General features: G+C 52.8%; 1 non-coding gene across 1 annotated transcript; it reads right to left on the bottom strand.

Annotated features, from left to right (window-relative positions):
• Positions 1 to 3131: 3131 nt before the first annotated feature.
• On the bottom strand, positions 3132 to 3203 carry TRNAA-UGC (transfer RNA alanine (anticodon UGC)). Its single transcript has one exon. It is a non-coding gene; the product is annotated as a tRNA-Ala (tRNA).
• Between the last annotated feature and the right edge of the window lie 10854 nt (positions 3204 to 14057).

The raw sequence follows: 14057 nt of genomic DNA, 5'->3' as shown, positions 1-14057 counted from the left end.
AGTTTCAGATAATAATCAATTTGTTTTTGGATACTCTTCTCTGCTTCCTTTGGAATAGGGTATTGTTTAACTGCAGGAGGCAATCCCCCCTTTGTTTTTATCGAGATTGGACTAGCTGATTTCAGTAGTCCAACATCCATTCCTGAAGAGCTCCATAATTTTTTAGAAACTGATTCTAAACCTGTTGGAATTTGCAGATTAGTTGACTCTGGTTCTGGTGTCTTGGCCAGAACACATGAACCCATAATTATTAGCTTTATCCCTTCCAGTTGTAAGCAGATCTGAGTATCCAAGGCTTGCAGGAGGTTTCTCCCTAAAAGGCACATGGGCACGTCTGTGGAAATTATAAAACGTCCCCACACTGTTTTAGTCCCAATAGTGAGTAATAAGGGCTTAGATAACATTCGTTCGCCTTTTCCCATCACTCCTTGCATCACTATTTTATCTGATGACTGGCATCCTTTAGGCTCAAAATTTAAAAGGGAAAGGGTGGCTCCTGTATCCACTAGAAAGGGCACTTCTAAACCTTCTCTATTTGCCATTACATGGCCCTCAAAATCCAAATCTACATCCCATAAATTTACCCCAATTTCCACAGTTTAGGACATGTGTGATGGGATTGCGATGCTGTGGACACATGTAATACATGTGTAATACGTGGCCTTATTTTGTGTAACATCTCCACCACCACCACCTGGTGACAAGATGCTCTGTGAGTGGCCAGCTGCCTCTGCTCCAGTGTCCCTGGAAGTACCTCCAGACAGGAAGTTTTCCCCCTAGAGGTGCCACCATTTTGTTCTTACCACCATTTTATTCCTGGGGGCTACCATCTTGTTTAATGCCACAACCGCCCCGTCTTTCCACACTGCTCTGAGACTGGTCCCCTTTTTTTTTAAGACTGTTTTTCCCACATGCTCTCAGATCCGCTTTGCTTGGCTGCTCTGCCTTTTTGCCTCAGGAAGTCCTCAAGCATCAAAATATATAAAGTTATATACAATCTATACAGTATACGCACATATGGAAATAGAGAGAGAGAGGAATGGAGATAAATAAATAAATGTAGACTGCATTTATTTATATGAAAATGCAGCATTATATGTACTGTGTCTGCTTATGACACTATATGCATAATATATATTCAGATATTTCCTTATATATTCACATTTATAAAGGGATAGAGATTAAATGTGTCTATAAATATCGATAAATGGGAGTTGCTGGTTCCTGGGTTTGCTTGAAGCTCTTCAGAAAAGCGAAGGAACTTTGGGAAAGTTGCTCTTTTGGCATTGCTAGATGCATTTTTAGGGGAATAACCAAAAAGGGGCTGGTCCCATCTTGGTCAAAACCCCTGTTTGGGAGTTTCCCTGCAAGACTGAAAGTGAAAAGTTCAAGTGAATTTGGAGATGCGTGTTTGCTAGGGAGAAAACATTAAAAGTTCATCCTTCTTCCAGCCTGCTGCATAATCTTGATGCAGAAGAGAGTTTTTGCAGCCTTTTTTTGTACCAAGTATGAAGCAAAATATGCATATGTCTCCCCGTCAGGCGGGAGGCTGGGGGCTGGCCTGCTCGAGATTTGAACGTCTCCGAGGATGGAGCCCCCAGGTCGCAGTGTTTGACCCCCCTCTTGGTGCAAACACCCATACTTCAGGGTGACTGAGGTGAGGTGTCCCAGCAGGCATGGGGTCAGGGTGGGCACCGCGAGATGTCAGGGAACTGCAGGGTACCATGAGGAGCTCAGGAGCCCTTGAAGAAGCAACAAGGGCAACAGGGGAGGCTGTCAGCAAGGAATGCTGGGTTTTCCTCCTTACCAGTGGCTTGAGGTGCAAATTGCAAATGCAGGTGCAAATTGTAAATCACAAACATAGGTGCAAGGTGCAAACTGCAAATGCAGGTGCTGGGAGCAGCGATCCCTCAGGATCAATCCATCCATGAGAAGACGGATGGGGCCCTCCACAGCTACTTGGACAGCAGGTCTTGGCAGCACCTCCATATCCTTGCTGGGATGGCATCTGGGGGGACAACCAGGCCCGGCTGTCCTGGATGTCCCTGGTGTTCCTAGTGCTCCTGGATACAGGTGCAGCCCCACTGGTTTGGAGGGCTAAGTAACTTGGCCAGGCCAGGCTTGCAGCAGCAGTTCTTGTGTGCCTTGAACCCAGGCTCGCCCTGAGCGGCCCTTCTTTCTCTCTGCAAAGATGGGTAAGCTAGAGATTAGAGGCAGGGCTGCAATTTGGCAGGAAATAGTGGTCATTGAGGAGAAAATGTGTGTCCAGCTGCATGTACTTTGTAGAGCAGGAGCGCCTTCTGCTTAAGACACAGCACCATCATGGGGTTCATCAGGCAGATGGGGAAAAAGAGGTGGGGACACAGACTGTCATTAGCGAAAGTATCGCCAACAGTCTCCTGGGGTATTTGAATGTGAAAAAGGCCCTGACCAAGGGCCAGGGAGTGTTTGCTCCATCTCTGATTTTGCCCTAGTTCCTGCAAGTGTCACTGGAGCCCATCAAGAGGCTCTCCAGCTGCTGAATCAGCTCCTCCTGCCTGCAGTGACCCAGTGCCTGCCCGTGTGCTGCTGGTTGGGTGCTGCTGGGACAGTAGTGATTCATCAGTGGCGCCCCAGTGGTCCCCTCCACCTGCCTCCCCTCTCCCCTCCTGCTGAGCTCTCATGCCCCATGGTCAGGTGCATCTGATGCACTTGATGCCCTCACAGGGTCTTCCTGCCTGCCCAGGGCAATCCTGATGCTGCAGCTAAAAGAACCTCTCAGGTACCATCCAGGCCTGTCAGCACCACATACATGCCACCCCCTCCTGTCCCGCAGGGTAGTGATGTCTCCTGCGAGGACATTTTGATACACTTGGTGACCTCCCAGCTCCTGCCTGTTTGCCTGTTGCTGGCCAATCAGGTTGTTGCAATGGTAGTAACACAAAAGTCCATGTCCCCTCAGTGTCAAGTTTGAACTCCCTCTCCCCTTGCCCAGGGATGTCATTTCAGATGGTCACCTCCCACCCTGGGAGCTCCCCTCCGCACAGGCCATCCTGTCAGAGGGCAAGCCCTCATATCTGTAGAGGAGAAACGCATTTAGTTGCCAGCCTTCACGCCAGTTTGGGGAGGGAGTTGTAGGCCAAAAGCAGCCCTGGAGATGCTGGGGATTGAAGCCAGGGCCTCCTGCATGCGAAGCAGGCGCTCTTCCACTGAGCTACATCCCCTTGCAGCCTGCTGAGGGCTGGCATGTGCTCTCGTGCCCTGATGTGCCCTTTGCCAAGCACAGCCCTGCTGTGCCCTGGTGCCAAGAGCTGCAGCACAAAACAGCACTGGAACCCTCCTGCTGGGCTGCGGGTTGGCATGGGGGAAGTTTTTGCTTGGCTGAACTTCAGGAGACTCCTCTCTGCCCATCTCCAGCCCCTCAAGTTCCCTCTGAACAGCAACAACCAGCCAAGCCTGGGAGGCCGTTACTGCCTGATTCCTCCCCACTTTGTACCACGACACCCATGTTGTGTCTCAGGGGGGTGCTGCCATGAGCTTGTCCTTGCAGAGCTCTTCATGTCAGGCGAGAAACCCCCTATTTGTGGCATTTCTTCCCCAGCAAAGCTACGGGAGAAAGCTGCTCTTTGGAGACGCCTCTGTTGGCTGTCCTTGGGCATTCCCAATGGCTGGAGGTATTTCAAGCCACTTATGGAGGAGGGTTGGATTTTTGTGGATGAGGAAGGAGTTGTAGTTGCTTTAGTCATGTGCTGGGCAGAACAGGGCCTGGTGGAGGCATCTGGCCCACCAAGAGGTGCCATGCCACCATGCCTGGAGAAGAGGAGCAGAGCAGGTTTGGGGATGGTCACCAGGCTCAGCTGCAGTCCAGCAACACTCAGGCAAGACATAGCTTGACCCGAGGGATCTCCTGCTCCTTGGCCTCTGCTCCTGCACAGCTGTCATGGGGACAAGGGTTCCCAGGGCAGGGCCAACGTAGCTCATCTGGGAGAGCATTAAGCTAAAGGTCTAAGGGTTCCTGATTCAAGCCCGGGCTGGGGCACTGGAGTGGCCTTTACCTTTTTGCAGAGCCACGCATCCAGGTCATGTGATAACTGTAGCTCTCGCCTTTTTCAAAGCTCCTGGGTATCTGCCTGACTGCCCTCCTGGGCAATGACCTCATCCTTACAGCTGAAGCCTGCAACCACTGCCTCCACACCCCCATGGACATCTTCCTCCTCCACCTTGGCTCCATCTCCACCACTGTCCCTAAATCCAGTGAGGCCAGTTCCCGGAGGGACACCAGGGCTTTTGCCTCCGTGGGATGTGCTGCCCAGGGCTTCCTGGTTCTCTTCTTGATGGCACCAGAGTTTTGTCTTCTCACTGTCATGGCCTACATCTGCCACATGGCCAGCTGCAGACTCCTGCACTATGGCACCTTCCTGGTGTTTGGGTGCTATGGCAACCTCCAGAGCTTGGGTCCTGGGGTGGTGCTTTGTCCATGCAGTGCTGCCCATGGCTGATACCTTCCCAATGTCACCATGGGCTTGGGGGGACAAGTCATGGCATGATGTTAGGAACAAGGGTTGTTTCAGGTGTGGTGGCCTGCTGCCCAGCAGCTGTGGAGATGGGGACTGGTCACTGAGCTAGCAACCCAAGGTTGTCACACATGAGGCCAACATCCCTTGCAAGAGGAGAGGGTGTGTGTGCCTTCTGCCCCCTGACACAGTGCTCCCCTCCCACCCACAGGGATCACCTTCAGGAGCAACCTCCTGCACATCTGCCTGGGTATGGGCACAGCTGGCGCAGGGAGGAGGGCTCAAAGGGGAGGGCCAAAGTAGCTCAGCTGGGAGAGCGTTAGACTGAAGATCTAAAGGTCCCTGCTTCAAGCCCGGGCTTCGGCAAGGGGGTCGTTCTTGGTGCCTCATGGCTTTTTGCAGAGCTGCTCTGTCTTCTCCCAGCCCCCACCAACCCTGGCTGCATCCCACCCCACAGCTGGGGGGAGCAGGCAGCCAGGACCTAGCTGGATGGGGCTCACCCTTGCTCTGACCCTTCCCATCCTGCCTTCCCTCATGTCTCTGTGCCCAAGGGAGCAGCTTGGTGGTACCATGGGGGACCTCAAATGGTGGGAGAGGCATTTGGGTGCTGCACTGGTTCCAGATGGTGATGGAGCTGGTCCTGAGTCCCTCTCTGGGGGATCCCCCTTTGCCTGATGGGGCCTTCTGGCCTCTCCTGGCCCTGCAGAGCCCATGGTGCCTCTGAGCTCCTTGGTTCAGCCTCCTGCCTTGGAATGACTCCACCCAGGATGCGCTCTGGTCTGGTGAGGCCCCACTCCTCGCCCACCCAGACCCACATGTGGTCCCTGGAGGTCTCCTGAACTGTCCTGGAAGCTTCATGGTCCCCTCCACGATGGGTGTGCACCGTCAGCCCTGCTGCATGAGGCAAGTCCCAGTAGAGAAGGTGGAGACCATAAGAGGGTGACACATGCTTTACTGATGGTGGATGATTGAGGTGTCCAAGAGTCTCCTTGGGGCATCCTTGAGCTCCTCCTTCCTCATGCTGTGGATGAGAGGCTCCACAGGAGCATTGAGAAGGTCAGAGTGCAACTACCCCCCACCCCTTATCTTGGGCCCCAGCTGACCACAACTAACTGACAGCACCCAGTGCTGACCAGGGGGAACTAAGCCATACTGGTTGCAACTGGTGAGGCCAGAAATAGGCATGAGATCAATAAAAAGGTATATTTTCTCCAGGAGGGCATGAGGTCTGCAACAAGGTATATCTCCACACCAAATATCGTAGGACCATGAGTCAAACTCCATGCCCATACATAGCGCTGCAGCCTAGAGCCCATTGAGCTGTCCTGCACGTCAACGGGCTGCAGGGCGGTGAATCTCCCCTGGAGCAGTGATGCCTCTCAAGGTTACTCTCCGGGAGTTAAGAGAACTTCTGACAAGAAACCGTTGGAGAGGTAAGAAACTGAGACTCGGGCAGTAACAAATGTGCGGTAAGATTCACTTGCTATGACTACACTGTATAGCCATCTTCAATAAATCTGTTTGCAATAAACCCAGAGTCAAGAATACCATAATACTCCCCTGCCCGCTGCGTCTATCAGGAAGCAGAGCTGCCTGCCAACCAGTGTGAGGTGGTGATCTCTGGGCAATGAATCCCTCTGAGGATGGCTGAGGTGTCCAGCGCCCTGCTGTCACCCCCGGGCTCATGTCTGTGGGGCCACAGCCCAGGGATAACTACGTCACTGCAGCTCTGTGGTGGCCTCGGTGCCTTGGGACCAGAGTGGCCCTGGCAGAGCCCCTGGGAAAAGAGCATGCAAGGGCACTCCTGGGGTGAGCAGACTGGCCCTCCCTGCCCAGAGGGGCATTACGGCACCCTGCAGAGAGGCCCATTCTGGCTGGAAACGCTGTGTGGGGGTTGCAGGAGGGAAAGGGCTCTGCCAGCAGCAATATCCTCCCGCTGGGCTAGTCACTCTTAGTGCACTCTAGGGACCATGGGCACTGGCAGGCACACAGGCTGTTTCAGAGCCTGTTGTTCCCTGAGCAGCCTCAGAGAGACAGCCTGACACCTGGGGAGAGAAGTGCCAGCTCTGCATCAAACCCCCAAAGGCTTTAGGCAGAACAAATAGTAGTGTATGGGGTAAAAGTAGAGGAATAGAAACAAAGGAAACATCCAGCTATTTCTGCTACCAGTGGAAGAAGGGAGAGCGGTCTCTGGCACTCACAGCTCTCCCAGCTGCACAGACCTCTCTTCTGTCCCAGGTGCACCCAACTGCGTGGCAGGGGTGGGCTCTCCTGGTCCTGGGCTCAAGGACCATTTGGCACCAGGGCCCAGTCCCACAGCCTTGGTGTCCTCATGGGGATGTGACAGAGATGTCTCTTCAGCATCATCATAGCCTGTGTCCATGGGGAGCAGGCATGGGGCAGTTCCCTTGGCTCTGGGGCCCGTGTCACTTCCCCGGCAGTGCAGGCTCCACCCTGGAAGCAGCAAGGCCGGTGTGTTGCAGTTTTCCCCGTGCTCATGCCCCTCCTGGGCTGTAAATCCCCTACCTCCCCCTCCTCTGACTGCCCTTCAGACATCCAGCCCCTTATCCCACCCCACTTTCCCCACCGGGAAAACATTACAAGCACTGCTCTATCAGGCCCTGCAGCACAACTGACCTCACAGGCATGTGAGCAGGGCTGGCCTATCAGTCAATGTGGCACAAGTGAATTCACAACCACAAGCCACAAAGAGCAACCACGGGAGCAGCACTTGCATATCAGGTACAAAAGCCTCTCCGAGCCCCAATCACAGCCATCCCTGATTATCCCCCAGGCTATTCTGTGTCAGCCAAGGGCAGGAGGGTTACTCCAAGAAGCAGGGACTCTACTGCACACACCAGGGCTCAGACAGACTGCCCACCCCTCTTCACAATTGATTTCTAATTTATCTTGGACAACTCTTGTGCTTTGGACAGTCTCTCTGTGGTAATCATGTCTGTGCAGAAATGTGTGAATTCATCTCACTTCTCCATCAGCACAAACCCAGTCTGTCTGACCCAGAGGCCTTCTGTAAATGTGTCAATCCCTGTGTCAGAGCTGGTGTTTCTGCAATTACAGGGCATTTCCTGGGTGCAGTGCTTGAAGATTGGGCTCTTCTTCTCAAGCTGGAGCCAAGAATGTGCTCAAGGAATTTCACCCTGGAGGGTGCTCTTGCTTTTCTGGGGCTTTCCATGGGCCCAACGCGATGATCTCCTGGGGTGATGTGTTAGAGAATGAGGGCTGCATTCAGCTCTCACTTGTGGGTGCCCAGTGCTCCTAGAGGTGGCGAATGGTCAAGCAGTATCTGCCTGGGACTGTTTCCCTTACGACCAGGCTGGTGGCAGATGTGCACAGTGTGGACATGCAGTCAAAGGGAAGGGAGCCTGGAGCATCGTTCATGTCACCTTCAATGAAAAATGCTGGGCTGGATCTCGGGACACACCTGAACACAGCCTGAGCCATCTGAAATGCCCTGTGATTATTCAGAGCATCATCCATGGCCACAGATCCCTTGGTAGAGGGTTTTCAGGTGCAATGATGGCCGTCCAGCTGGGTTTGCTTCCCACCCTGACCACCATGGTCAGTGCAGAGTCACCCCGTGACCCCAGGCCACCACAGCCCACTCATTCTGCAGAGCAGCACTGCCAACTCAGGGCCCCGTGGGGAGCATAGGGGAGAGTCCAAGCACAGCTGGACAGGCCAGCACCAACGCACACACTAGGGAAAGGCTTTCTGGGAGCAGGAAGTTCCTGGAGAAGAACAAAGGAGCAACCGTGTGCTGGAAAGGAGGAATAAGCGAGAAAGAGAAAGATGTTTCTACGTATGTCAGCTCAGAGCAGGCTGCTGTGTTTCTGGAGCAGCAGGAGCTGCCTGAGGAGCCCCAGGGCAGGAATACTTGTGCTGTCCTGGAGAGAGGGGCTGGCATTGGGGGGCTGCAAGAAGTTTGGGGGGTAGAGAATCTCCTGGACACAATACCAAGGGACACAGAGTGTCATTGTCCTCTGTCTCCTTGGGCCACTGGGACCAGTCCCAGCTTGGAGGGTGATGGGGAGATTGACACACACACCCCTGCCTCCCAGCAGTTGCTGTGCCCTTCAGGGGAGCTCGGGCTGTGGTGTGGGTGCCCAGAGCTCTGCAGCCCCCTGTGGTGGGCACTGCTGTAGGGCCAACCCCAGACTGGGCTGCTCTGCTGCATGGGCTGGGGAGAGGGCAGGGGAGGTGGGGAGAGCCAGGGAGGGGTTCGGCTAGGCTGGGCTGGAAAGGGCCCAGGAGAGCAAAGCACCAATGAGAGCTAAGTTGTGTGAACGTGCAGGGTGAGGACACACACCGCTGGGTCTGTAGTGCAGACCCAGGTCTCATGGAGGGGAACCAAGACATGCCAGGTGCAGAAGAGAGGAGGCCTGTCTGTGTCCTTGGGTGTATGGACCAACAGGGAAGGTGCCCACGGCATTAGTCACAGCCTGGCCTCTCACCTTGGCCGTTTCCAGCACTGGCTGCACACCCCAGGTTTCTAGGTGCATTTTGCTTTGTGGCCAGCTCTGTGCTGCTGGGCTCAGTGCCTGTATCAAGGAGAATGGCCAGCCCTGACCAACCATTTCTCCTGGTCCAGACCCTGGCAGATCCCTGGGAAAGGTGTGCGCTACCCCTGAATGGGACATGGCTGGGGCTGGGCGGGGGCCAGATGCTAAAGGAGGCTGCCAAAGCAGGAGGGCTGTGGGGGAACGAGGCACCAAGGGCTGTCATGGGGACTGTGCTAGGGGGTATGCTTCCCCATGCCTGAATGCACCCTGCTCTGTATAGTTCCTGCACAGTACATGGGGCCGTGTGTGGGGCAGCAGGGCTGGGCAGGCACAGGGACGGGGTGCAGATCAGACCACAATGCTCCTCACAGCTCCACTGCAGAAGAGAAACTCCCAGGAGAGCTCTCCCAGCCCTGCCCCACAAGCTTGTCCCTGCTCCAGCCGTGACAGGGCAGAGACCAAGGACCAAGAGGTCCCTCGGGCAAAGCTGTGCTGGCCTGGGGGAACTGCCCTAAGCACCAGGGCAGGCAGAGTGCCTCCTCATATCTTCCCATCCTGCTGGGAGGGTGGCACAGGCACCAGAGAAATGGCCTGTTTCTGCCTGAGGTCAATGCAGGACTTTTGCATGAGAGGTGACCATGACAGCTGCTGTGCTGCAGAAACACTGGTTACAACCCCTCGCTGCGGGCCCCACTGTCCCCCGCTCCTGCCCCTGCCAACCTGCTGCCACCTCCACGCTGCCCGATCTCACATGCCCTCTACGTACACTGCAGGGACCAGCAGTGCAGCAAGAGCTGGCACAGCCCCACAGCCACTGCCCAGCCCCCAGCCCTCCCCACTTTCCCCCATCCTGGGGTTCCAGCTCCAGCCAGCCAGTGGATCCGGCCTCTCCCCACCAGCTCCCAGTCTGGCAGGGCTGTCACTGCCCATGACCCAATCCCCTGGCCAGCTCCTCCACCCTCCTACCACCTCACAGGGAGCTGGAGCTGCCCCGAGCCAGGGCAGCAGGCCAGTGCCAGAGCTGGGACAGCTGCCTGGGGGCCTGGCAGACAGCAAGCTGACAAGAAATCAGCAGGGTGCTCTTGTGGCAAAGACAACCACCCTTATCTTGGTTGTATTAGCAAGAGCGCAGGCAGCAGAGCGAATGTAATGGGACAGAAGAAATAATCCTGCAGCCTCGACCAAAGAGAAGCAAAATAAAGAATGGGCAGAACTGGCAGACTACTGCTATTACAGAGAGAGGCATGAGAAATGGCCCAGCCACTGCAAACATTTTAAAACAACCAGAAAATAGGCATTTCTGCCACTGCAAACATTTTAAAACAACCAGAAAATAGGCATTTCTGCCAATTGCCAAGTGGCTGAAGCCAGATGTACCCAGACTTGCTCGAGGGCAAGAGCTCCAAGGGGCTTGTTATTTACTCTGCCTCTAATAGCATGGCCAGGATTATGATTTTTTAGGGATAGAACACATTTTTGCAAGTCTGCCTTTTTAATTAAAGCATTATCCAAGCCCACCAATGGGGAGAGGTAACCAAAAAAAATACTTTTCATTGGCCTCAGTGGCTGCATGACAAAGCCTGAGCTTGGTCTGAAAGAGAAAACATTAGCACTGAATGTCCTGAAGTTGACTATAAACTACTTGATGCCTTCTGTGCTTTTCAGCAATACTTCTTCTCGACACTCCTCAGTCTACAATACACTCTATTTTTTCCCTCGCATAATAGGGCAGAACTGTGGTGAAAGAACTGAACCTCGGGTAATGTCATGCCAATAACGTGGACAACCTGGAGAGCCCACCAAAGAAGTAAGAGTGTGCAAAAGCTCACAACAAAGGCCTGGAAAAAACAAGTGGCAGTGACTCACCTGAGGTGCCAATCCCTGAGCCACAGGGCTGGATACAGCCTCCTCGGATTCCTCATGATATGGACTCATGATGCACCTCACAGAGTAAGATCAATTTGTGTGGGAGATGTGGAGGAAGAAAATAGAAATGAATCAAAAGAGAGGGAATGAATGCCAGGAGTCCCACCAGTAAACATCTCCAAATACAGGTGGATTTGCTCCCTTTCTGGCAAGGCTGTTTCTTCCACAACCAGCTGCACCCAGGGAAAGGTGGGTCTTTTCCTGACACCCCTCATGGGATGGAGGGCAGCAGGATTGTAGACACCCCTTCCAGCCAAAAGGGAGTTGCTGGGCATTCAAACAATGATTTCAGTCTGGGCCTTTAAAATCCTGGGTGGCTGAAGACTATGAGATGCCTCCAATGCCTGACTCTCCCAAACCAGAGTCTCTTCATTCTCTCAGAGGATCAAGACCAAGATACCTTTCCCTGGGGGTCAATACCTGCTCAGCCCAGGCTCTCAGCCCTGCCAGACCCAGCCCTGGGCTGATTAGCTGTGCATGGGCCTGTATAACTGCCTTGGTCACAAGGGACCAGGGTCACATCACAGCCACCATTGAAACACCTGCAGAAGCAGGTCCCATAACATCTGGCCTGAACGAGACCTGCAGTATTTCTCTGTCACAGCCTGTGGCTGTGATGACTGACCAGCCTCTTGCAAACACTTCACAGGCCAGGTGCTTGAGAACAAGAGACCAGCAGTGCTTATGGGAGTCCCTCAGGACCATGCCCTCCAAGGGGCAAGGAGACCTCAGGCTTTCATCATCCTGTTGGAGAGCAGCTGGCTGCTCACAGGACTGGGGAGAGGAGGGACAGGTCCTATGGTCAAGAGGTGAAGGTGCTGATGCATGCCTGGGGCTGATGCATGCCACTTCTGCCAGAAGACCTGATAGTCCAGGAGCAGGGATCTGTCTTGGATGTTGATTGTGAGGTCACTGCTGCCTGAGGACCTGATAGGCCCAAAGTGGGGGACAAGGCTCTGATGCTGATTGTGAGGTCACTCCCTTCTCTGTAGATTGGAGGCCATCAGCAGGCCCTTGGTTCCTCTAGTTTCTTGTAAAGTCACCTCTGTCTCTGCTGCGGACAGGCCAGAACCAGGTTTACCTAGACTGTGAGGACACTTCTGCCTGTGTCCCGGATAGGCCAGCAACAGCAACAGCATCAGCAAAGCAGGCCCAGGAGCCTGCAGGAATATGTGCTCTGGAAAACTTTGCAGTTCATACCCTGGGCCTGTCAGTTCTGTTTGTTAGCACCACATCACCTGAAGAAAGATGCACACAGGAACAGTGTCTTTTTCCTTCTTTTATCTCATAGGCTTAATTGACTCAAGTGAGGTAGGTGGAATCTGAGGTTAAGGAGGTGGACTGGTTTTAATGTGCTTCCTGATATTTCTGCTTTAATAGCCATGTTTCTTTTTGATTGAATGACATCAAATGATGGTGTTGTGCATGGCCTTATTTTCCATTCCAAATTAAACAGTCAGGATGTTGCTAGCAGCTCAGGGAGCTGGATTACACTACCCATACACCTGTTTCATGGCAAGATCTGCTGATCTCCGTGGGATTCAGACCATGCTTTTCATCACCTCCTAAGACTCTGTAACTCCCAGGAGATGGCTCTGCATCAGCCAGACTGCAGCTCATAGCTTTTTCAAGCCTCCTTTTTTTTCAATAGTGGAGTGAAACCAAGGGTTTTATTTGTGGGAAAAAATGTGTTTATTTTCTGTCATTGCACTGAAGAGGAACAATTATAATACACTTCTCGGTTAAAATAAATATTTTCTTTAGTTGGGTGCATTTACCAAATGTAGACAATACTGCAACCTCTAGTGCTGCATTGTAGGCATTAAAAGCATTTCAGCTCTCAGAACACTTCTATTTGTACACCTGTGCCTTTTTCTTCATGAGAAAAATAAAGCCTAAGTAGACTTGGTACTGCTTTGTTCCTTTTTCCTTTTAGGCAGGAAACCTATTCTGCTGTTTGGCATCCTTGCGTTACAGCATTTGGAGACTTAGTAGAGGGATTTGAGAGCTGTGAAAGCATGGACAGAAATGTGACATGGTTGGATGCTCATCTGTCACATAAGAGGAACATCTCCATTTGGGTTATGTGATGGTTGCCTCTGTGGTCACCTACAAGTCATGTCTAGTCAGTGCCCACATATACTGCTATCACGTTCCACCTGGGGACCAGAACTGCATGAGTGTTGATCATCTGATCAGAGGCACAGAGAAATGCATCCTGTGAAAGGATGCCTGGTACTTTGTTCATGAGGTAGAGGCTTGTCTGCTTATGTGCTTGAGGCACCATCTGCAGGCAATGGCTTGTGGTCTTCCTGAGCAAGTAACTCTGGTCCGAAGGAGCCTTTGGAAATGAGAGAGTAGGCTGTGAGCTGCGGAGCTCTTCAGACAGGTTGAAGGCTGGGCACCTCCCATAAAATGAACTTTGGAATTATGATTCGTAACCAGGCTTCTTTGACAGTGCCTGCCCTCACCTTTTCTGCCTACGTGCTGCTGCTTGTGCTCCAGACTGGCTTGGGCACAAGCCCATCCTGAACCGAAAACTCTGCAGTCCCAGGGGGTGAAGCAGTGCCCCCAGGCTCACTCACCTTGCTGAAGGGCTCATCTACTTTTCTCAAGCACACCCCCACACAAACCGAGCAGTGAGGCTCCTTAGGAGTGACCCTACATATCAGTAGCTCTGAAGTCAGGTGGAGATTAAGGGCACCCGCCTGTGAAGCTGTCTGTAGTTTAATTAAAGTAGAACTTTTACCCTGTTATTAAGAAATTGCTTTTTTCTTGGTCATCTTGTTCTGATACTTTGCATCTATGTACTATCTGGTTGACACATCACTATTAGATTACATCCTGTTTACCTGTGCTTACATGCGTTAGTTTGCATAGATGCTTTGTTATATAGCAGCCTATTTCAAATGATTCAATGTTCTCATACAAGCTCCCTCTTCACTAGCATCCAGGAAGCCCAGAGGACATGTATTGTATTCCACATGGCCATGTATGGTGGGAAGCTGTTGGAGTCTCACTGAGAGCTATGTTGACCACAGCATTACAGAACAGTCCAGCATAGGCACCAGTTTTTTGCTTGCAACATCAGATGTATGTCAGGCAAAGACACCTCCCC

The sequence above is a fragment of the Dromaius novaehollandiae genome, chromosome 21 (assembly GCF_036370855.1).
Source record: "Dromaius novaehollandiae isolate bDroNov1 chromosome 21, bDroNov1.hap1, whole genome shotgun sequence".
NCBI lineage: Eukaryota > Metazoa > Chordata > Aves > Casuariiformes > Dromaiidae > Dromaius > Dromaius novaehollandiae.
Note: the sequence above shows the minus strand (reverse complement) of the source record. Positions and strands in the feature narration are given on the sequence as shown.